This window comes from Tenrec ecaudatus, chromosome 8 (assembly GCF_050624435.1).
Source record: "Tenrec ecaudatus isolate mTenEca1 chromosome 8, mTenEca1.hap1, whole genome shotgun sequence".
Taxonomy (NCBI): Eukaryota; Metazoa; Chordata; class Mammalia; order Afrosoricida; family Tenrecidae; genus Tenrec; species Tenrec ecaudatus.
In genome coordinates this window covers 110,575,861-110,601,545 of record NC_134537.1, presented here as the reverse complement: position 1 = coordinate 110,601,545, position 25,685 = coordinate 110,575,861, and positions in this window count along the sequence as shown.

Genomic DNA, 25,685 nt, shown 5'->3' with positions numbered 1-25,685 from the left:
GAATCACAGCCCAAGTGTAACCACTATACCACTAAGACTCCCTATTTTGGAAGAAATAATAATCCAAATTCAAATATAACCTAAAGGGGCCCTTTTATTAAGTTGTAAACAGTCCAAAGAGAAGACTAAGACAAGCCATCCGAAGGAGGGAAGACCATTAGCATGACGCACGCCATAATGGTGTCCAAATAATTCATGGCCATGCTTCTAATGAACTGAAAACAAAGGAAGTCATTATGATGTCATGGCTGAGAGCAGACCGGTTTAGCAGTGAAAGACAGGATTACAGACGTGGGGGAAGGGCCATATAGGGTTATATATATGAGCAGATCAGAAAAGCTTACAGGATGGCTTTGGCCCTCCAACACTCTTGTCCTAAGTATGACATTTGACCATGTGTCCTCATACTCAGATTTCCACTATGCCTAGACCAGTGTACTGTGGACAAGACTGCCCTCTCAGGTCTAGTTTCAGGAGTTTCCATCTACTTTCAAACACACTCTGCCTGAGGGCAAAACTTTTCATATTGTCAGTTGTGGTAATTAAGGTTGTATTTTTGGCAGGGCCAGAATTCGCAAGTGGTTTGACTGTGAAGATATAGTCATTCAATACAATGAGATCTAATATAATGTAATCATACCGTGTTGAAAGCTGCTTTGAGTGGCCAAGCCATTGAAAGGCCATTTCCTCTTGGCTGTGGCCTAACTCCAATCTCTATGGAGTTTGCTTCCTTAAAAAGCTGATTTCCTTTTTGCTGGGTTTCGATCCTGCATCTGCCTCAACATCTGACCTCTGAGTCTTTGAACTTGAGCCAGCAGACTGCTGTCATCCCTGATGATGCTGGGAGTTGTCAATGGCCTGCCATTTTACTTACTGATCTTGGATTCCTTCATCTCTGTAGCCAGAAGCCTGCCAGCTGACCTGCCAACGTTGGGTTTGACAGCCGCTCCAGTTTGGTGACACAGGAGAAACCTGCAGCCTGACATTTGGCCCACACACATGGAACTTATCACTCTCTACCACTGTGTAAGTAATTTCCTTCATATCAATCTCTCTGTATGTATCCATAAAAGCTTCACTGATTTGACTTCTCTAGAGGACCCAGCTGAAAACACTGGTTAACAGAATTGACTCAACGGAGGCTGAATTAATTTCGAAATGGAAAATGGAGCTAAAAGCTTTCATTGTAAGCCATGTTGTTTGTTCTTAAGTGCCATTGAGTCAGTTCCAACCCATGGCAACACTATGCATAGCCAAAGGAAACAATTGCCCAGTCCTGTGCCATCCTCACAATTGCTCTGATGCTTGAGTCCATTGCTGCATCCAGGGCATCAATCCATCTGCTTGAGGACCTTCCTCTCTTTCTCCAGCCTTCCTTATTTACCAGGCATGACGTCCTTCTCCAGGGACTCTTCTCTCCTGATAACAAGTCCAGCAAATGTAAGATAAAATATCCTGTCATCTTTGTCTTTAAGGAGCACTCTGGCTGTATTTAGTCCAAGACGGATTTGTCTGTCCTTTTGGCAGGTCCACAGTGCTGTCAGTATTCATTGCCAGCACCATAATTCAAATGCATGCATTCTTCTTCTGTCTTCCTCAGTCAATGTCCATCTTTCATATGCATATGAGGCAACTGAAAACACCATGGCTTGGGTCGCACATATCAGTACTCAAAGTAACATCCTTGCTTTGACTGCTGCTTCCACGAGCATTGCTTTTGGATCCAAGCAAGACAAAATCCTTGATGACATCAACCTTGTCTCCATTTGTTATGATGTTACCTCTTGGTCCAGTTGTAGAAATGTTGTTTTCTTTACGTTGAGTTGTAACCCACACTGAAGGCTGCAGTCCTTGATCTTCATCAGCATGTGCACCAAGTCCTCCTCCCTGTCAGCAGGCAGGGTTATGTCATCTGTACATCGCAGGTGGTTAATACGCCTTCCTGATGTCACATTCTTCTTTATATAACTCACCTTCTCAGTGTACAGATTGAGCATGGTGCTTTGCTCAGCATGTGATTGAATAAGCACAGTGAGAGTGTACGACCCTGGCATCCATCTTTCTTGATTTTAAACCACACAGTAGGCCTTTGTTCTGTTTGACAAATGCCTCCTGATCCATGCATAAGTTCTGCCTGAGCACCATGAAATGTTCTGGAATTCCCACTCTTTTCAGGGCTCTTCACAAATGTTTGTCATCCACGCAGTCGAATGCCTTTATATAGTCAATAAAACACATGTCACCATTATTCTAGTATTCTCTGCTTGCAGCTAAGATTCATTTGACATCAGCAATGATAGCTCTCATTCCACATCTTCTTCTGAATTCAGCCCAAACCGCCGGCAGTCCCCTGTCAGTATACTGTTGCAACCGTTGTTGGATAATCTGCGGCAAAATTTTACTTGCATTTGACATCGATGATAGTGTTTTATAATTTGAGCATTCTGTTGACTCACCTTTCTTTTAAATGGGTTACAGATTTGTATCTCTTCCAGTCAGCTGGCCAAGTAGCTGTATCCAAATTTCCTGGCATAGACTAGTAAGTGCTTCCGGTGCTTGCAAATCTTGCTGAAACATTTCAGTTGGTGTATCCTCAATTTCTGGCTAGTGCTCTCCGTGCAGCTTGCACTTCTTCCTTCAGCACCATTGGTTTTTACTCACAGGCCACCACCTGAATTGACGGAATGACAATTAGTTCTTTCTGTGTTCTTACAGTGACCCTGTGTTCTTTCCCTTTTCTGTTGATGCTTCCTGCCTCATTCAATATTTTACCCATGGAATCTTTCAATATTTCAACTTGTGGCTTGAATATTTTCTTGAGTTCTTTCAGTTTAAGGTGTGGTGAGCATGTTGTTCTTTTTGGTTTTCATTATAGTACTTTACCTTATGCTCTTGAGCTGCTTTTGAACTTTTCTGTTAAGTTCTTTGATTTCATCATTTCTTCCATTTACTTCAGCTAATCTACAATTAAGAGCAAGTTTCAGTCACTTCTGACATCTACTTTGGTCTTTTCTTTCTTTCCTTTCTTTCCTGTCATTTGAATGGCCCTTTGCTTTCTCCATGAGTGATGTTCTCGATGTCTTCCCAAAGCTCATCAGCTATTTGTCATTAGTAATCATTATGTCAGATGGGCTCTTGAAATGTTCCTAAAATTTGGCTGGAATAGACTCTATGTCATATTTTGCCTTTCATGGACTTCTTTGAATTTTCTTCATTTCATTTTGAACTTATATATGAATAACTGGTCTCAGTTTAGCTGCTGATATTGAGCTTCTTCATTGTAGTCAATTTCCCCACAAATGTAGTCAATTTGATTTCTGTGTGTTCCATCTGGAGAAGTCCAAGTGTATATCACCATTTGCTTTTGAAAAATATACTTTCTGTTAACATGTTGTTGGTCTTACAAAATTCTGTCATATGATCCCCAGCTTTGTTTCTATTACCAAAACCATGTATTCAACTACTGCTCCTTCTTGATTTCCAACTTTTCCATTCTAATCACCAATAATTACCAGTGCATTTTGATCGCATCTTTGATCAACTTCAGACTAAAGACTTTGGTAGAATTCTTCAACTTCTACATCATTATCTTTGGTGGTTGCTGTATAAATTTAAATAATAGTTGTATTGATTGGATTTCCTGGCAACCGGATAGCTAGACTGCGAACACAGACAGCACTATACTGCAAGATAGATCTTGAAATGTCCCTTTTGACAACGAGTGCAGTGACATTCCTCTTGATTGTATCATTCTTGGCACAGTGAACCATTTAATTTTCTGATTCAAAATGGCTAATATCAGTCCACATCAGCTCTAACACCTAGAATATTTATTTTTATGTTTCAATTCATAAACCATAATCATTTGTAAAGCAAGCACACACTTAGGATATAAGCTATAAAACAAGGGGTAGCTGGATGCGATCTACTAAAGATAGTACCAATCATAAAGGATTAAGGAGAAAAGTAAATAATTAACATATAAGAGTATTAAAATTCTTAACACCAAACTTAGCACCAAGACTCAAATATGTGTTGAATCAAAATCTATGGTGAAATATCTTGCTGTCTTTTTTATTGCTGGATAGCCATTTTCCAAAAATTTAGAAGCTTAAAGCAACATCCATTTATTAGTTCACAGTTTTATAGGCCAGAAATCTGCACACAGTGTAACAAAGTCCTCAGCTCAGAGTCTCACAAGGTCCACATCAAGTTGCTGTCCTTGAAGGAGTGAGTTGCTAGGCCTTGGGGCTAGGACTAGCGTCTCAGGGACATCAAGGTCAATTGGCATAACATAGTCCACAAAGACAATGTTCTATATCAGACTTTGTTGAGTCGCTACTGTTTATGAACAGTCATCTAAAGTACAACTGTTGGTCTCTCCTTTTCTGGAGGAAAAAAGCATGATGAAACTGAGGAAACACAGAAGCAATCAGTCCAGTGGACGAATGGCCGGTGCATATGTCAATCTCCATGACCTTGAGACAAGAAGAATTAGATGGCGCCTAGATACCACTACTAAGTACTCTAAAGGGAATTATATATAAGGTTTTTGATAGAACAGGAGGAAAAGGCAGAACAAAACTCAAAACTTGATAGAAGACCAGGTTTACCAGTCAGCTAGACCCTGGTACACCTCTTGAGACTATGGGACTTAGTCACCAGTCAAGTCTGGAAGTAAACTCACTCTAATGGCCAGATTTTTAGCCAAACAGTATATGATCTATAAGGGAAACAATGAAAATTGGGAGATACACCAGTTGATATTAGAATAACCAACCATTTGAAGTGAAGGCAACATTTTCCCAAGGACAAAATTCAGAAGGGTAAAGGAAAGAGATTGAAACAGGAAGAGAGTGGGATAATGGTGTTACATTGTGTGATTGCAATCAATGACCTGAAACAAATGTGCATGAATTATTGAATGGAAAACTAATCTGCTCTGTAAACCTTCACTCAGTTCATGCTAAAAAAGCTGTTTGTTTGTTTGTTTTTAAACCAAGGCACTTGGCTAAACTGGATTCTCATCTAGAGTGTGGGACCTTCTTCCAGGCTCATGTTGGTTGTTGGCAAGAGTTTATTTCCTTGTGGTTGAAACACTGAGGTCCCCCTTTCCTTGTTGAATTTGTGAGTCAGTGGTCACTTTCAACTCCTAGAGCCTGTTTTCCGATCCTCCTTCATCTTCAAAACCAGCAATGGAGGCTCACCCTAGCATTGAATCCCTTTCACATGCCAAATCTCTGATGTCTGTATCTCTAAGCTTAAAGGGCTTTTCTCTAGACCCAATTTAAAGGACTCTTATGATTAGTTCAGGCTACTCAGATAATTTTCATTTGTATTAATTCTAAGTCAACCGATTAGTTACTTTAATTGCGTAAGCTCATTTTAAGTGTAACTCCTTGTCATCGACTTGATTCTGACTCATCATAAACCTAGAGGACAGAGTAGAACTGCCCCCTTTGGATACCTGAGACTGAAAATCTTTACAGGAGTAGACAACCCCAGCTTTCTCCCTTGGGTTAGAAATACTGGCCTCATGGTTCAGTGTGTAGTCCACTGTGCCACCAGGGCTCTATTTGCCATATAATACAACATATTCAATCATGTGGAAATGCTATTCTATTGTGTTGGCAGATTCTACCCACACTTAAAGGGCAATAAATTGGACAAGGTACAGGTGAATATTTCAGAATCTTAGAATCCGGGCTATGTCATGCTGTCAGGATAAAGACCCACAATTGCATCAACAGTTACTCATAGTCCATGGCATGCTAGGAACACGGCGATACCTGTTGAATCCAAGAATGAACATGGCCTCCAACGTCCTCCATGGCTGGTTCCTTTTTATATCCTGCCTTCAACTCCTCTTTCCTTCTTCTTTGTCTTCTTCTTCTCCTTCCTCCTCCTCCTCCTCCTCCTCCTCCTCCTCCTCCTCTTCTTCTTCTTCTTCTTCTTCTTCTTCTTCTTCTTCTTCTTCTTCTTCTTCTTCACCACACACACACACACACACACACACACACACACACACATCCTAGCAGGCTTTCAGATATCAGTTTCTCCATGCATGGGCTGTCAAGCAGCCCATGACAAAAACTTCCACAAATACTTGTATTTTTCTCTTATGACAGCATTTATTTGGGGATGGTATGGATACTTATTTAGCTCCCACTTGATACTTTGAGAGCAAGGAAAGCAGGGATCCATGTAAGGTTTGTAGAAAATGCTTCAAAGTGTTTGTGAAAAATGAAATGAACTCATCATGGGATCTTCCCCTGTACTTTTCAGCCCCCTTATCTATACATTGTGGTTTGGAATATGACTGATCTATACATTGTGGTTTGGAATGTGACTTATCTATACATTGTGGTTTGGTTATGAACTTTGGACCATGTTAATATAGAGTCAAAAATTTTAACACTAACCATAGTCTACCCACCCCCTACCACTACCGCCCTTTGCCAAGAATCTCTTGACTTTAGATACTAGTTAGCTTTAGAATTTTGTTTCATTTGTTTTCTTCTCAGGTAAGAAGAGATTAGGTTAAACCACATAGTGAACTGAAAAATGGCATGTGGCTGATAGGTGCCAAGTGCCATATTCAGGTCTGAGAAAAGGCCATGCACAGGTCAGTTCTTGCATTTCAACTAGGTTTTAAATGTGCTGAATAAACTTTCACCTTCCTCTTTTTCTAATAATACCTGAAATTTTCCCTGCAATGTGAATACCTGTTGGGATGGTCATGAACATGGTGACCTTGATCTCTGCTTAAAAGTCCATTTTTATTTCATTAAAAAATATACTACTAGAAATCAACATGCCCCTAGTGTGTAAAGTCAGTGTGTATAAGGTAATTGAGACTGATTAAGGCTGATAAAGACTCAAAAGTAACTACTGAGTTGAATTCTCTATGTCAATTGTTTCATCGACTTGGAAAAATTCCTCCTCCATCTCAGATACTTTGATAAGATCTGAGGATTAAAAGAAGGAGGAGGAGGAGAAATAAGTTCTGCTTTTGCAAAGGTGAAAGACAGAAATGGAGGCAGAAAAATGACATCTTGTGCATGTGACCGAAGTGTTATGGCATAGAAGAAGGAGCCAACGGTGACCTTTGACTTCCTTCTAAATACTCAAGATGTGGGAGTTAGCCAGGAGGAGTAGGAGAAAGGGATCGCAGGCCGTGAGAACAGTGTTGAGCCAAGCAGATACAAAGGCACCCTGGGAAAGGGCAGGGGAAGGGTGGACAGTGGTAAAATGCATTCTGTGCAAAATATGACTTACCAGGATTATCATGTTTCCTCTTCACTACAGTGCAAGGAAGTAGATAGCCTTATTCTCATTTAACAGATGGAGAAGCTGAGGGTCAGAGACGTTAGCATCACAAGTTGTCGGTTGGGAGCACAAAAAGGAAATCATGTTTTTCTGAGCCACTGACTCCATTTTTTCATCCTTCATTCCCTCTGCCCAGGGTCGAGGGATGGCGAGAGGAGAGGAGAGGCTCAGGAGTGAGGGTGTGCCGCGGAGAGGGTAGCGAGGAGGTGAGCTGGGGTTACCTCTTGTGGGGTCTGGGGAGGCACTCTGCAGAATGTAGGTTTTATCCGAAAGACAAAATGTGTGTGTGTGTGTGTGTGTGTGTGTGTGTTCTAAGCAGAGGAATGCCACATCACACACACATATATAGAAAGTGCTGATACAGATTATATGAGGGGGCTTCAACATTTTTGTGAAAAAAATAGAATGAAAATAATGGAATTTTCCCCAAAACTTTTTGAAGTCTTCTCGTATATAGGGTTCAAAATGCAAAAGGCACAAGAAAGTATGGAAGGAAAATTTCCCCCTCTCCCTGTCCCCCAGCCTTCTTTGGCGGGAAATGACTGCTCCCAGTTCCTAGACTCTCTTTCCAGGGATATTGAGTGCACATATAAAAAATGGAGAAGCTAGCTATCAAAAGATATAGCATCTGGGGTCTTAAAGGCTTGAAGATAAACAAGCAGCCATCTAGCTGAGAAGCAACAAAGCCCACATGGAAGAAGCATAACAGCCTGTGTGATCACAAGGTATAGATAGCATCAGGTATCAGGCATCAAAGAACAAAAAAATCATATCATTGTGAATCAGGGGTATGTGGAGTGAGGACCCAAAGCCCATCTGTAGGCAACTGGACATCCCCTTACAGAAGGGTCACAGGGAGGAGACAAGCCAGTCAGGGTGCAGAGTAGCAATGATGAAACATACAACTTTCCTCTAGTTCTTGAATGTTTCCTCCCCTCCCACCCCCAACTATCATGATCCCAATTCTACCTTACAAATCCGGCTAGATCTGAGGAAGTATACTGGTTCAGATAGGAACTGGAAACACAGGGAATCCAGGACAGATGAACCCCACAGGACCAGTGCCGAGAGTGGCGATACTGGGAGGGCGGAGGGAGTGTGGGGTAAGGATCTGGCTATGACCTTCTTCCTGAGGGACAGACAACAGAAAAATGGGTGAAAGGGAGCTGTCAGGCAGTGTAAGACATGACAAAATAATTATTTAGAAATTATCAAGGGTTTCTAAGGGAGGGAGAGTGGTGGAGTGGGGGGGGATGAGCAGCTGATACCAAGGGCTCAAGTAGAAAACAAATGTTTTGAGAACGATGACGGCAACAAATGTACAAATGTACTTGATACCATGGATGGATGTATGGATTGTGATAAGAGTTGTATGAGCCCCCAGTAAAATGCTGTTTTTAAAAAAGAGAAATATTTCATATATATAAAAATGGGTACGCATAATGATAACACCCTGATTTTGACAACCTGGAAATGTTTTCTAAAAGTCTCTCAGATTTGTACATAAAGAGCTTTACTACTTTAGCCAGTTTTTTAAAATAAAGAGCAGTTGCATAGTGTTTCATTCACTGTCTTGGCTGTCATTTCTTTGAAAAGACCCCTATTGTTGTTTTTTGCCTGTGAGCTGATTCCAAATCATCACGATGCCCATTCATAGAGGGAGCTGTGCTATTGTGCTTTCAGGAGGCAGCTGTTTAGATGCAGGTGCCAGGACTGTCTTCTAAGGTGCTTCAGGGCGGTTTAAAAGGGCTATGCTTTGGGCCAATTGGTAAAGGACCCCTATTGGCACGTGTTAGCATGATCTCCAATATTTTCCTATGAAAACTGCCAGATATGCATTCATGTCATTTCACCCATATTAACTATTTTTGTAGGACCAATTCCCAGAAGTGGAATGACTAAGTCAAAGGGTAGGGGCATTTGTAACTTTGATAGATCTTGCAAACTTGCCCTTCTTGGCGGTTGCAACAATTCACACTCCTACCGTCAGTGTACAGCTGTGCCTCTTTCTCAACATGCTCACTAAGACAGTATATCAGGAAGCTTTTGATCTGGGTCAACATCTTGGGTGAAAATGATTATTTCAATGGACATTTTGCATTTATTGAGTGACATGAAGCCTCTTTTCATAGCTTGTGGGCCATTTTATATCCATTTCTACAACTTAAAAACATCTCCAACCCCTCTGTTGATTTTTTTCTTGTAGCTTTTAAACGTTATTTTTAGGAATTGTAATATACTATGCAGTTTTTAAAAGATTATAACATTAGTCATGTAGATGATATGAGATAGGAATCCTTTGATGAGACAGCACATGCCTATCACCAGGATAGAAAGGACAGGATTTGGTGACTGATTTCATGTGTTAGGTAAAGAAAGAGGTACCCATTAAGAGTTGGAAGCATCTTACTTGGGAGGTTCAGTAAACAGCAATTCTACAAATCAAGGCAAAGAAAATCACAAAAGAATATGGGAAGAGGGTCCTATATATGACTATATTATTATAACAATAGATATATTATTTTTAGAGTTCTGGGTAGCAAAAATAATTAAGCACTTGAGTCCTACAAGAAAGGTAGGTGGTTTGAAACTACCCAGAGGGGTCTCAGAAGAAAGGACAGGTGATCTGCTCTGGAAAAGTGAGCCATTGAAAATGCTGTAGATCACAGTTCTATTCTGATACGCGTGGGTCGCCAGACATTGGAGTCAACTAGATGGCAACTCATTTTTAAATTTTATGTTGTTACGAGTATATATCTATACATATGTATATGTACACACACGTGCACGTGCACACACACATCTTCTCCATAAGTCTTCGAGGCAGTTTAGGAAACATAAACAATACAAAAAATAAAAATAGTTGAAGCAATTTGGAGGACAAACCAGGAAGTGGAAACAACAAATACAGCAGCCAGGTTCATATACATCTCTGTGTGCTACGCCGTCTTCCACAGTTGCTAGGGGTGCTCAGTCTGATCCAACGCTTCTTGAAGGTCAAAGCTAAGATACTAAGCTGCTAGAGTTGCAGTATCTAAACAAATGCTTCTTTGGACTTCACCAGATAAGTCAGATCACATTACATTAAAGTGAACATTTTCATTCTGACAGCCCTGGCTCCTTCCTGGACTTGCCGTCCTCTCTGCACAGTACCCCGGGAACACTCAAGAGATGTCATAAGAGCCTATGGGCAAAACTAGATACCCTGACTACTGTCCACTCTAGACAGGCTACCTGGTGATGAACATAGCTGGTGGCCATCTCCCACCTTCCAGGACTTTGCCACTGCCCTGCCTGGGATTAGATTCTGGATACCACACTCTCCTGGTTTCCTCCTTTATCACTATGTCAACCAGGACTTCTCAGTGTCAGGTGGGGGCTGGGGGACAGGGAGTGAGTCTAATCCTCTTCCTGTCCTCTCTATGTTAGAGCACTGTGGAAATCTACTCTTGGACCCTCTTCTCTATTTACATTCTCTCTCTGGGTCAAGGGTTAGCAAACTTCTTCTTAATGATTCAGATAGTAAATTCTTAGATTCTGCAGGATATACAGTTACTGGTGCAACTACTCAGTCCTGCAGTTGGTACATGAAAGCAGCCATAGACAGTCTGCAAACAAGTGGACTTGTCCGGGCGCCAAGGAAATTTCATTTTCAAAAGCAGGCTGAGCTTGGCCCATCCCACCCTAGATGATTTGATATGCCATCTATATGCTAATGATCACTGGATCAGATTCCTAACTTCTCTCAGGAGCCCTGGTAGCGTGGTGGGTTAGGCATTAGGCTGCTAAGCACAAGATTGGCAGTTTGAACCCACCAGTCCCTCCTCGGGAGAAAGATGAAGCTCTTTGCGCTCTTACATGATTTATAGTCTCAGAAACTCAATGGGGGCAGTTCTGCTCTGTTCTATAGAGTCACTGTGAGTTAGAGTGCACTCAATGGTAGTGAGCTTTGGGCTTAACTTTTTCTACTCCAGATCTGCTTGACATCTCCAAAGTCAGCTTTCCAATGGAGCTCCTGATTCTTCTACTCCATTTTAGTTACCTGCCTCACTGTTCACTCACTAAATCCGACACTTACTGTATTTGGCATATATACAGGTCAGTGGTACCCCAGTGAGGTGTAACATCTCGCTGGGCTCCCCGCCACTTTCCCCCCCTGAGGTAACAGGATGAGCGCCAGTTATCTCAGGGTGATTGCTGTTTCTGGACTGTTTATTCAAAGCCCCGCTGACACTGCAGGGCTTTGAATGTTTGTTTACTCACATCTAACCCATCAGAGCCGTCCTATGACATGGACGGCTCCAATTAGCAAAAGCACCCGTAGTGATTCACTTATGCCGCAGCTTTACTGGTAAGGATGTGTCTGTGGCTGCACTCTGTCTCTCCCCTCTGGCCTCTGTGTTAATTCACATCCTGCATCCCCCCCACTGGCATGGACTCCCTGCCCCCTCCTCCCCCGGCTAACACGTTGCGGGGGGTGGGGGCAGGCATTATCAGGAAAGTTCTTTTCAAAGTCTTGGATTTTTATCCTATTAGGAATGGATACTCTTGAACAAAAACGCTGGTCATATGAAGCTGGTTTCAAAAAGAAGGTTGTGTCAAGAGCAGAAGAGAGCAATAACAGTATTGCAAGTAGGGAATTCTGTGTTGATGGAAAGCAAGGGACCGAGTGGCGGAAAATGAAGGCTAACTTGGAACAGATTCCAAAAACTAAAAAGGCTTGTCGTGGTTTAACGTCTTTTTATGGGGCTTTAGAGAGTGAATTGCATAAATGGGTTATAGAGTGTCATCAAAATGGTTACTGGGTAACACGCATGGAATCCGCATACGTGCTCTACAAATGGCTAAGGATGACAAATTTAAAGCACCAGGCATTGAAAAATTTGCTGCATCAGCAGGATGGTGTACCTGCTTCATGAATAGGTTTGGCCTACTATGTTTGAGACAAAGAACAAAGATTTCCCAGAAATTGCCACAAGACCTTGAAGAAAAAATTATGTCATTCCAGTCATAAAACAAAGAAGGATTTATAATTATGACCTGGCAGATATTGGGAATATGGATGAAACTGCCATGACTTTTGATCTTATTAGCAACAGAGCTATGGCAAGTTTAGGAGAAAAAACATTTTTCTCAAAACCACAGGAAATGAGAGAGAAAAAACACTTTACAGTTGTTCCATCATGTTTGGCTAATGGAACTAAGCTGCGTCCTGTCATTATTTTTAAAAGAAAGACCTTGCCTAAAAAGATCAATTTCCCACCAAGAATTACTGTGTGTGCACATGTTAAAGGCTGGATGGATGAAGACGGAACAAAAAATGGCTGGAAGAAATTTGGAACAGACGACCAGGAGAGCCTTAAAGAAAAAGCCATCGTTACTTGTTTGGGATATGTTCAGAGTCCACCTATCAGATGACATAAAAAATTGGCAAAATCTAGTAAAGTTACTTTAGCCGTTATTCCAGGTGGGCTTACATTTGTACTGCAGCCTCTGGATGTATCTTTGAATAAGCCTTTTAAAGACCATGTGTGAAGGATGTGGCATGAAAGGATGTCATCTGGTCAAGCCCAACTAACAAAAGGAGGAAATCTCATGAAGCCTGACATAGAGTTAATAGCAAAGTGGGTTCTAGATGCATGGGAAGACATCCAGAAGACATGGTGTGACGTGCCTTCCAGAAATGCAGTATTAGTAATGCTATGGATGGCAGTGAAGACTGTGCTTTGTATGAAAATGACAGCAGTGATGGTGATGACGGCGATCTCAGTGAGGACAGTGTCTATGATGACCTCACACCAGCTGAAGCTCTGCATTGGGATACGGATGATGATGAGGAATCCAGTTTTGAAGGATTTTAACTCTTTACATTTTAGCTTGGTTGCTGATTGAGCTCAGGGAATAGTCCTCTTAAGGTATCATTGTTGATACCTTATTGTTTTTGTTGCACCTATTTTCCACTTACTGTGCTGGTTTACTAATGTTAAATGACTTGTCCTTTTATTTATGTTTTTTAATTAAAAATAAATATTTAAATACATTACCCCACTGATGTCTCAATTTTTAGTAATTTTATTTTCATTTGTTTTGATTATTGAAACTCACCAATAGCTTCTGCATTCTCCACCCTAGGCTTATACTCGAGTCAATCAGTTTTTCTGGTTTCCCAGGTAATAATTAGGTCCCTCGGCTCATACTCAGGTCGGCTTATATTCGAGTATATGTGGTAGGTCATCTTGAACTCTTCCTCTCCCCATGGTCTTGCCATCTACAAGAGTGCCTCCACCAACATGGTGTGGCTCCTTTTCTGGTTTTTCCCTAGCTATAGCACTAATAACTCTCTGGCAATATGTTTGAGAAGATGGTGTGGGGACTGCATCTGCGCAACTCTGGGTACACGAAGGAAAAGAAGAAGCCAACTCCATGCCAAACCAAGGCCGATTGCCATGAGCCCATTGCCATGAGCAGGTCCATTGTTCTCTTAGGTGTTAGCTTGGCACGCAGACATGCGTCCACCCTTCATCTTTCTTTATCCTATTCTGACACCAACCATCCCTTCCACAGCAGCTACTTCTCTGCTGGGGTGTATAATTGGTTGCAATGACTACATAAAACTCACAGGCAGCCCTCATCTTTATGGGGTTTATTAGGGAAGATAACAGGTTAAGATGTTAAGGTTACAGTTGCTTTTTGTTTGGGCCACAAAGCCTCTTCTTAGCCAGGCTGGCAAGCAAGTCTCTCTCTGGTCCTCAACCTCTCAACCACACAGTCCATTGGTCTCTGCTTTATTCCATGGACTAGGAAGCCCGCTGCTCTGCCTCTGGTCTCTCTGCTGTCCCTGGCACTTCACAGAGGGATCTTGTACCTGCTCTTCTAGTGACTCTTCTTTCTTGATGGTCACAGAATTCTTCCTCCTCCTGCTTCTGAGCTGGCTAACTCCTACAACCAGAGAAATGGAGAACCTCACCAATCCCCAAGTGAGAATCCTCTACATCTTATTTGCATGCTTCCACCTACTCCTTCCCATCCATTACAAAGAAGATGGATAGGAGATCAATATGAAGCAATTTCATGTCATCACAATATCCTATCTCCATTTATTTGCTTATTATCGATCTCCTCTGCCAGAATGTAAATAGAATGAAGTCAAAGCCTTTGCCTGTGCTGCTGGCTGTGGATTCTTGGCGCATGTGTGAATAATGATAAATGAATATATGGGTGGGGCTGGCTGAGCTGCAAACTCTGGAGAACTAAGACCATGCAGGGAACCTGGCTGCCCTGGCTGTACTTGATCCACATGTGTGCACATTGGAAATGAGCCCACATAACTTGTCTGTGGGACTCAGGGCAGGCCCATAGGGCCACCTGCTCCCATTCTTCCTCAAGCTGGGCCCCAAATATTCCTGTGACGTTTTTTTAAACCCAGATCAGGGGATCCGGCAGTCTTGCTGCATTTCTTAGGTGGACTGCCACCTGGAGTGCTGTTTGGTGAGAGTCTTGGCGTCTTTAAGCAAGTAGAAACCTCTCCGTCTGACCCAGCCATGGAGGAACCTGATTCGTCCGAGGCGAAGCAGGCAAGAAATACTGAGACTGTAACCTAGCTAGACGTTTATGAGGGTGGCACATCACATTCCATGGTGATGGCAGTTTTCCACATGTATTACCTGAGGGTGTAACACTTCACTAATTCAATGGAGTGGCCCCCCTGCATGCTCGGGAACAGCCTTCAGGGGATACCAAAGGCAGAGGCAGGACTGAGCCGACTCTTATCATGCTCCCGCTCCATGTCAGGAGCAGGACAGCCATTATTTTACTTAAAATTCTAAAGGAAGGACTATCCCCCATTTTACAGGCGAGGAAGACACTGAATTGCAGAAATCGCACACCACTCCTGGAGAGTCATGCGACTCTAACAGCGGTGGGCCCTGTAGGCTCAATATGAGTTGGAATCAATTCAATGGCACTGAGTTTGTTTGTTTGGTTGTTCTTCATCCAGGACTCTACCCGAGGAGAAAGGAGTTAGAAACCAAGAAGCCCAGGGCATGGCGACCACACCGGGGTGGGAATGACTGAGTGGGTTTGCCTCAGCGTCTCAAGGGAATCTTCTTTTAGAGGCTCAGCCGCAGCTTTCCCACAGAGAGCTAACAGGTGGAGCCACGCAGTGGAGGACCCCACATGCTGGCTTATGACAGTCAAATTCATGTTTAATGGAACCAAACCTCTTTGGATGGCTCTATGAAAGGAAGTTCTACCACCCAAACTCCTCTTGATTTCTTATCTCATGTAATTAAAAGCCCGTGGGCAAATTTTAAAAGCTCTTATTCGGTTCCAGCTGAGCTCTCTGGGTCATTAAAGCCATCTGTTGGGGAGGATACGTCCCACACCTTGTAAAGCACACAATGACTGCTTACTCTCTGATCCACTGCATCAACTGGCATCCAGCGGCACCTACTGTGATCTAGCTGTGATGTCAGGGGCCACTCTTCCTTATGCTCCCTAATGGCCTGGAAAGCACTGCTTCTTTGCATTAGGTAAGGGAAAGGACATTTACAAAGGTTCAATAACAATGAACAATAAACACTTCAATTCAAAGAAGTGGAAGAATGGAAGGCCCTGAAATGCCTGTGTGCAAATATTGCTCATTTCCCCTCTTCTGGGGCTTGGGCAGAGGGCATGGGTGGGCCCCCATTCTTCCCTGGCAGTGGCTCGGCAGGTCCATTGTTCTCCTAGGTGTTAGCTTGGCACTCTGGGACATCCTCCTCTGCATCACTCCCCTTAGCCTTTCTGAAGGAACATTGGAAAATAGGCCGCCTTCACAGCCTTCTTCCTGCCTTTCAAGTGCTGGGGACTGTCACTGAGGAAGCATGCGCACTCTCAATCGGAAACGCAAAGGGAGTCGTTGAAGGTTCAGAACAGTTCAAAGCAGGGATGTGTCTGGTCTCACAAAGTAAAATAGAATGTTCCAAAATGGCGGAGTAATCCGGGCATGTCTCTGAGGTTAAGAACAGCAAAGGACTGAGGGTACCACATTGAGCCTGGAAACTGACCGATCGGGTAATCCAGAGACAGGAGAGTGCCTGAAGGTGAGAGGGGAGGGTTGTATGATGGGGACTGGTTGGACACTCGATGTGGGCTTTTGGATTGGTTAGCCCACATATCTGACTAAGGGGAGTCTACAGGGCTGTCCTAGAGAAATTACCTTAAAGTATTTCTCGAGGGCTGCGTAGGATATTTCTGATAAGGGTCTTGTATCAAGGCCTTCCCTTAAATATTCTTTTCATGTTTTTAGCCACAAAGAGAAATGGTTTATTTGTCATGTGCTTAAAGCCTCGAAGGGTTTGACAGTTGTAGCCTAGCCTACACCTGAGCCTGACACTCTGATACCAGTCAGGTGCCTTAATTTTGTAACAGTTTAAAAAATTCGCCTTTAAAATTTTTTGCGCAGTTTTAGATGAGAGCCTTTTAGTCCAGGCTGGTTGCATTTTTGCCTGAAACACTTTTTAAAAGTCCCTGGGATTATATTGAACCTGAGTTGAGTGCACCCTGCTTGGTACTCTGTCCAAGCCATGCTGGTCTCCTAAGGGACAAAACCTTTTAAGTTCCTCGAGGGCCCCATTGTCCAACTGAGAGACTCTCTCAGGTCTAATCGCTTTCAGGGGTCTTAACAAAGGCCCTTAGAGTCAGACTTTTTGACTTGTGTTTAATTCCAAATGTAGGTCTTTCTTCCAAAAATTTTCCCTAGATTTGATCTTTTATTTGTTTGAATGACTGGGAACGTTTTCTTTTTCTGTCTAGCTTATTCTGTACCGTATATGTTAAAAAGCAGCCCTGATCCATTCATACAGTGATGCCAACTCAGTCGCGGTCCAGTAGGGCAGAATAGAGCTGCTCTCAGGATTTTCCAAGCTGTAAATCTTTCTTAGTGCCACCCAGTCAACTCTGCCTCACAGTGACCCACTAGGACCGAGTAGAACTGTCCTCTTCCTACCAACAAGTGGCTGATGGTTTCAAGCTGCCGACCCTTCGATTAGCAGTCCAAAGCATAATGGCTACCCGCCAGGGTCATGGGGAACATGATGGATGCTATGGACTCATCTCTGACTCCCCAAAGGGTGTGAATTCTAATCCCTTAATAGCAAGGGATATTTTGGTTTACTTTTGGATATAATCCTGTTTTGAAGGAGAGTTTTCTGGTTATGCCAATGAGACGATAACATTTTTGGAATATAAAGAACTGATGCATCACAGAAGAGAGCAGATGTGTGGGGAAGACGTGCACTATCTGCGGATGCTGGGGGCAGATCAGTTCACAGTGACACCCAGTCCGAGGCTGGCTGAGATGATGGTTTCCCCCAGAGGGAGAAGGAGAGCCTTTGCTCAGAAACCAATGCTCTGAATTCAGACTTCGAGTCTCCTGAACTGTGAGAAAATATATTTCTGTTTGTTCAAGTCACCCCCTTGTGGTATTTCTGGTACAGCAACCCCAAGAAACTGAGACAATGGGCATAAAGTGAAGAGCCTGCAGCACTAGGGACATTGCTGAATTATCTAGTGCTGCTGTCATGGAAAGGCTCTCCAGTGGTACTGCTAGGTAAGTGTTGGGCTGCTAATGGGGAGGTAAGTGGTTCGAATCCACCATCTGCCTGCTCCATAGGAGAAAGTGAAGGCGGTCTGTTCCCGTAAAGGTTGAAAGCCGTAGAAACTTTATCCTATCAGTTGGAATTGACGCACTGATAGTGGATTTGGTTTTTTTAATTTGGTATGACAGATATACTACAAGTGATGGCTTTAACAAACAAACATTTTCTCACTGTTCAGGAAGCTAGAAGTTCAAATTCAGGACCCTCACTCCGAGAGAAATATTTTTGTCTCTGTTAGTTCTGGAGAAAAGCCTACCTGTCTCCTTTCAAAGCTTGTGTGATTCCTCAGGGATCTCCAGGTCACTTGTCATCAATCCCCCTTAGCTCCAGGGCTTCTCAGGTAGGAACCCTGGCTCCAAAGGACATGCTCTGCTCTCAGTTTTTCTTTCTTGGTCGTAATGACGTGTTTTCTTATTTCTCTGCTCCCTAGTCTCTCCCGTTATCTTTTGCAAGGTAAAAGGTGTGACTCAGGTTAGGGTGTGACTTGAGTGTGAGCGTGCTTGAGTATGGGTGAGACTTGAGTCACACACCTCGTTCAGCTGTGACTCAAGATACACATCACAGTAACCCTGCCTTATTGACCTGGAGAGGTTAGGATTTACAGCACACACGTGCATGATAATGACGGCAGGCCTTAAAGCGGAGGATAACCACAAAGTCCTAGAAATCATGACCTAGATAAGTTGACATGTAGTTTTAGGGACACACAATTTTATCTATGATACAATGTATGGCACCACAGAGATTGCAAGACAAAGGCAAATAAGCAAAAAACTATTGTAGTCTGTATTGATAATATGATTTTTCTCAAGTAATACTTTGTCTTGCAAACATTCTGAAATGAGTGTTTGCTCAAAACCAAGTGAGCTTGTTCTAATATTCCTTCAGCCGAGGAAAAAAGTGTCAATCACGAAATGTTTTCAGAGAAAACCTTTGAGACCCGCTGAAGAGCTTGGTGAATTTGGACTTGCTCTTGGTCAGAATGGCTGTTTTAAATGCGTGCAAGCTTCCTTGTTGAAGTTGGTCCCGGGGTTTACTAAAAGTAACAAACTTTTATTGAGCACATTATTTGCCAAGAACTATGTTAAGACTATGTAGCATATGTCTTATGACTGTGACCTCAGAACAGTTTGATCAGCATTATGCTTATTTTATAGATGAGAGAACGGAGACTTAGAACACTTAAGTGACCTGGCCAGAGTTTTGGAATCAGTAAGTGGCAGGTCTGAGACTCGATCTCTCTTTCCTAGAAAAGATCTGGGCTTTAAAGTTCAGTAAATTTTGGGTTAAACTCCTTGTTCTGAAGATCACTTGAGCAGTTTGCTTAACCACCAGCTGCCTTAATATCTATATCCATAAAATGGATGTGTGAATATAGGAATCAGTAATATACGTTGTAGTTTATGTCTACGAAAACATTTTAAGAAGACAAACCACAGTCCTTACTACATATCCAGGGCTCCGTGATGGTTTGCCTTTTAGAATTTTAAGCTATCAGATCAGTAGCTTTATAAGCACCTCTAATCCAGGCCCTGTCTGTGTTTCAGGGGCAGAGGTCAAGGCTGTTTCCTGCATTACATTTTTTTCCAGTTCCTTGTCCCATCTGGTCTTACATTTCCTCAAAGGATATAACCCCTGCCCATGACCTCATATTGTTGATGGGAAGGTCACAAAGGGTCTCACGCAGACTTAAGAAGTTCAAGGTTCAACAAAGACCATTGCATGAAAAATTAAAGGTCCCTGTGCAAATTGCTGACTCTACAAGCTTAATGAAAGTGTAATGATTTGAAGAGCAGGTTGTTTTCCCAGGCTTAATTTGACAAGTGTTGCTTTCATTTGATGAACTTGGATTGAGCATGACTGTATCGAGGGCATCGTTCTGGGCGGGTCAGAGGAGGTGAAATCCTGAGGTGCACAACACAGCATCAAAGGGCAGAAGTGCCTTTAAAAGAGTAAACCATGCTGAGAGCTGAGGGGATGGAGAAGTCATTTGGGGTTTGGGAAAGCACACAGCTTTTCTGAAAGGATGAGATTTAGAGGGGTCTTGAAGGAAGGGTAGAAGATGAAGTGAGAGCAATGTCTTTTCCATTCATGGAAACCCACATTTAAGCTGGACTGTATGGGAAGGCATATGGGGCTGTATTTCACCAGCACACACCCCAGAAACAGTTTCCCTCAAAGGGTCTCTGACTCATGGTGACCCATGTGTGGCAGAGTAGAATTGTGCTCCACAGAATTTTCCATGGCAAGGGATTTTTCAGTAGTAGAATGCCAGGCCTCTCCTCTGAGACAGCTCTGACAGGACTCAAACCACCAATCTCTCAGTTAGCACATTCACCATTTCTACCACCCATAGACTCCAACAGACTGCATAAAGGAGTTAAATTCCACATATTTGAAAGGATGTACATTTCCAGCTTAATATTAACTAAAATTTATCGAAACTTTGGCAGAAAACAAAAGCTTTCCTAAGGATGATGGGTTGAAGGATAAACAATTCATCTGGTCTTTAAGATTTTCCCTGGGATTGAGCCTGGAGGCTGGCTGAGTTGTCTTCATTGCAGGTACTCTGAAGTAATAGCCCGAACTTTTTTTAAAAATCATTTTATTGGGAGCTCTTACAGCTCTTATAACATTCTATACATCAATTGTATCGAGCATATTTGTACATATGTTGCCATCATCCTTTCTAAAACATTTTCTACTTGAGCCCTTGGTATAAGCTCCTCTTTTTCCCCCTCCCTCCCCCACTTCCCACTCTTGTGAATCCTGGATCAATTCTATAGTTATTTTTATTTCATATCTTACGTGGTCCATTGTCTCACTTCACCCTCATTTCTGTTATTCATTGCATTTGTGAGGGTGAGAGTGGAGAGTGGGGAGTTATATATCCAACCTTGCGATGGGGGGGCTGTATCCCCCTCCCCACTCCCCAACCCTACCTTCTTGATATTGCCACTCCCACTATTGTTCCTGAGGGGTTTATCTGTCCTGAATTCCATGTGTCCAGAGCTCTTATCCATGCCTGGCTATCAAAAGATATAATATCTGGGGTCTTAAAGGCTTGAAGTTAAATCAGCAGCCATCAGCAGGGAAGCAAATCAGCTCACATGGAAGAAGCACACCAGCCTGTGTGATCATCAGGTGTTGACAGGTTCAGGTATAAGGTATCAAAAGATCCAAAACAAACAACTGCATCGATGTGAATGAGGGAGTTTGGAATAGGGACCCAAAGTTCAGCTGCAGAGAATCAGACATCCTCCCACAGAAGGGTGATAAGGAAGGGATGATTCAACAAGGTGCAGTATAGCACCCATGAAACACACGTCATTCCTCTAGTTCCTGAAGGCTTCCTTTCCCCCGACTACCATGACCCAGTTCTACCTTACAGATCTGAATAGCCAGAACTTTATCTCAGCGCAAGGATGCTTTCAGGACTGCCTACCAATGGCTAGTTTCTCAATCTATGTAGTGAAAATGTGTGGTGTCCTCTGGCCCTCGCATCCACAGTGGTCGCTCTTTCTTTGAACAACCTAGCATGGATAGGTTGACCAGATTTCCTTTCAGGGTTGGTTCCTAAAAAGCGCAGCATTAAATTTTTGGCTCACTCGTGCAAGCGTACATAAGTACATTATGGTATCTATGTTTAAAAGCTTCATTTGAATTCCTCACCCCCATTTTTATTTCTTTGTCAGCTCCTTCCTTTGAGTTAGGCCTTCTTGCTAGCTGCTTCCTGTCATTTCATCCTCTGCTAGGCGAAGGGGTAGCTGAGCCACACTGCCGTTTATTCCCAGGTGAGGTGTCCTTTGCTGAACTACACTGTCTTTCCGGTATATCTTGTCACTCCTGCCCTCTTTCACTCCTCAGTGCGCAGTCCTTGCCTCTGTAGGTCAGCGAGGCCTCCAGGGGACCCTTCGTTTTCCATGGAACTACCTGCCCACTTGTCAGTATCTCCGGCTCGAACAAACATTTTGTAAGGACAGATCATATGTTAGTCTTCGTCAAAGTTGTCTCCAGCTTGCCTGACACACATGAGACATTCAACTAACATTTACTATATGGATAAGAAAAGTTATGTATCAGGTTCCTAGCTTCCTCATGTAAAAAGAAGTCTCTCTTTCTATCTTTCTGGATGGCCGTGAGGGTCAATTGGAATGATTTGTGTGAAGTTTCTAGTGCAGACCCTGCCCATATGTCCCAATGTCCTCTCAGTTTTCTTCTTACTCACAATTATTGATTTATTGAGTAGTACACAAATTCTATGACCCCCAGATCCTTTTGGAAGCAGTGCACAATTTGTCTGGATGTGGTAGACTAGGTACTGTAGAGAAACAAATCCACAGAAACTCATGTTAAGAGTTTTATATAAAGGTTAAGTGCACATCAAGAAAACATTCCAACCCAGTGCTGCCCAAGCCCACAAGTCCAACATTAACCCATTAACCCATATGTCCGACACCAATCCACAAAATCCTCCTCCATCTCACAAAACACATGCAATGATGCCGACTGCAGGAGGAAAGCCAAGCCAATGAATGTTTAAGCATCTCAGTGCTGGCAGGGGTTTCCACACAGCTGCTCCAGCACCCAGGGCTGCATCGGGGTAGGTCCATGCGGCTTCTCCTTGGGATGCCTTGCAGGAAGTGAGCCTTGCCAGCCTAAGCAGGGAATTGGCTAAGGCAGCTGCACCCTGGTCTTACCATCAGAAAGCAAGAGACCATAGAACTAGAAAGGTAAGGCTCACTGAGCCATTTATCCCTCCACCCTTCAATTAACCCCACATGTGTTTATCGGCCAGGTTGGCACAATAAACTAACTCACTGGAAAACAAAACAAGAAAACCCACCAACATGGACAGCCCAGTGACTGGGGAGAACTTCCTGTAGAAGTAGGAGTCGGGGGTGTGGTGGCTTATGAGTTGCACTGTTAGCCTCAAGGTCACCAGCCACTCTACCGAGGAAAGGTGAACTTATCTGCTACCTTAAAAATGTGCAGCCTCAGGAACCCAAGGAGCTGTTCCACTTTGCCCTTCAGGTTCACTCTGAGTCAGAACGGTTTGAATGGCAGTTGCCTTTGGTCTTATCAAGGTGGAGCTTTGTAGGAGGGAAGCTTTCAGAGGAGGGAAGACCGTGGCCAGTCTCAGAGGTTGGGGAAGGTGGGGCCACCCCTGGGGATCTGAGAAGACCCCCAGTGGATAGACTCCCCACTCCTTCCTTTTCAGGTGTCACTCTGCTTCTCTCAGGAGACAGCCTCTCTGAGGGTGAGCCAAAGTCTTCCAGACACCTAGTAGTATTCATTAGCATGACAAACACAATGACATGGTGTCGCATTACTGGTGACATTTGCTGGATTCTGGGACAACTCTGTGTATCTTATTTATATCTTTGATCCCAGACTTTCCAATATTGCCCTGTGCCAATGTCTGCTGAACTCAGTTCCCTATGCCACTTCTCCCCTTGGCATTCCTTCCAGCCAATAACACAGAATGGGGCATATACCGGATCCCAAATCCACGTTCTCTCTCCTGCTTGGTCCTCACAGCAGCAGAGCTTCCATGGAGTACTGAAGGTAGTCATGCATGCATCCCTAAACCCTGCACGTTTGCTCGAAGAAAGGCTGCCTTTTTGCTCAGAGATGAAGTTGTTCCTTCCACAAGCAAGGATTGAATCCCTACAGAGTGTCAGGCCCTGGGGGTGGGGGCAGTGCCTGAGGGCGGTGACATGGCCCATTGCCTTCCAGTCTGCGGAGCTTCTTCTAATAACAACCCTAAAAGGCTTCCTACAGAAAAACGCAGGAGCCACTTGTTAGTAGCTGGGAAAGAAAAGCAAGGAATTCTGGGAGAGAGTGGTGGGAGGTCTCTCCTTCTTTCTGGGGTCCTCTTCCATTCCAAAGACACACTCCTTCCACATGCCAACAGAAGCCCAAATCAAGCACAGGGAGACTAACCACCCCCACCTTCTCATCTTTTCTTTCTTGTTTCCTTTGAGCATGATGGAGCTCTAAATATTTTAGCATGGCTATTTTTTAAAGCTAGTTCAAGTAAAAAAGAAGTTAACTCTTTAGCTATAGCCCTAGCTCAGGGTGTGGGCCTAGCAAGGCCTTAATAAATACATGTTACTTGCTTGCATATAAGATGTTTCTGCCCTGGAACCAAGTGTGAAGAAAATAGAGATTGTCCTTGGGCATTTCCTGTTTTACATGGAGCGGAGAAGCCAGGAAGAAAAATCTTTTTCAAAGGCCAAAATAAACCACAAATGACCAGAAGAAGACTTGTGCTTACTGATCGCGGCCCCACTTTGCTTTTCCTAGCTTGAAAATGGAGACTATGCAGACATCCAAACATTGCATCACCAACCACTGCCCAAGATCTGCTGAGCAAGCCTGATGAAGGCCAGAGGCCTCCTCCTCCTCCATTATTCAAACAACCATGCCTCAGGACACTATAGAATGTCACTTATAACTGGTTGAATATATGTTTCAGCCCCGTAATAATGGCTAGCAAAGTAAGAGGTACTTACACTTAATTATACCTCCAGCATGTAGGTTGGCACCGAGGGAGACCTTAATCATCAGTGTGCTGTGCCCCTGCTTTAAGGTGGCCATTCGTGTTATAGTTTAAACATCTAGGTAATTAGGAAGCAGACAATAGATCTAGCCGAAGGAGTTGTTGCTTTCTGAGTTCTATATGCGGCCTTGGGTCCTCTGCACACTCAGGAGCCCTGGCTCTTGGCTGAGAGGAGGCAGCGCCAGCTGTAGTCAGAGGACAGCACACCAGGGACTTCCCAGACACGCGGTGAATACCAAGAAAATGTGGCTGAGAGCTAGCTACAGAATCCCACATCCGTTTATTTATCAACTGTACTGGGCACCTACTGGGTGCTGAACATTGCTCTAAGCACTTGGGATGAAAAACAAATAAATACATCAAACAGACCCATTCCTACTGAGTTGACTCAATAGTAATAGAGACCCCATTACTCATGGGGACCCCTGTGTTGCTGCGTACTCCGTAGGGTTATTCGGTGGTTAGAGTCTGTGTCGACTAGACACTCCTGGGTGAGGGTGGGGTGGAGCCCAAACTACCAATTAGGTCCAAGTCCAATGGCATCTCCTTGGGGATCTGGCCTTTTGTATAAGAGAGAGATTCTCAGCAGAGCTGAGCTCTCCTTTGCCTTTCATCTTCTGTTGGGGCTGGACCCTGCACATCTGGTTCGTCAACCTCCTTTGCATTGCCTGTGATCCCAGACGCTGTCATCGGATTCATGATGGATTCATGCAGTCAGCCTCGGATTCATTCACCTCTGCATCTACCAACCTACGGTTCATCAGTTTCCACAGCTACACAAGAGAAGTGGACTTGAACTGAACTGAAAACCAAATTCTACAACTGTGAAAGGAAAATCTCTTTCTATACACACACACACACACACACACGTCTCATTGCTTTGCTTCTCTAGAGAACCTCACACGAGCTATTGTTTGGGGCTATAATTTTTATGGAAGCAGATTGCCATTCCTTTCTTCCATGAAGCTACTGAGTGGGTTTGAACCACCAACCATTAAGTTAGTGGTCAAGTGCAAACTATATGAGGCATCCAGTGTTCTTATACTCTTGGGGTATCAGCATGCAAAACACACTAAGACTCCTGCTTCCGTAGAGCGTTTGTATAAAGGTGATAGAGCAATTGACTCTAATGATGTCTCTCTTTAGTGTTT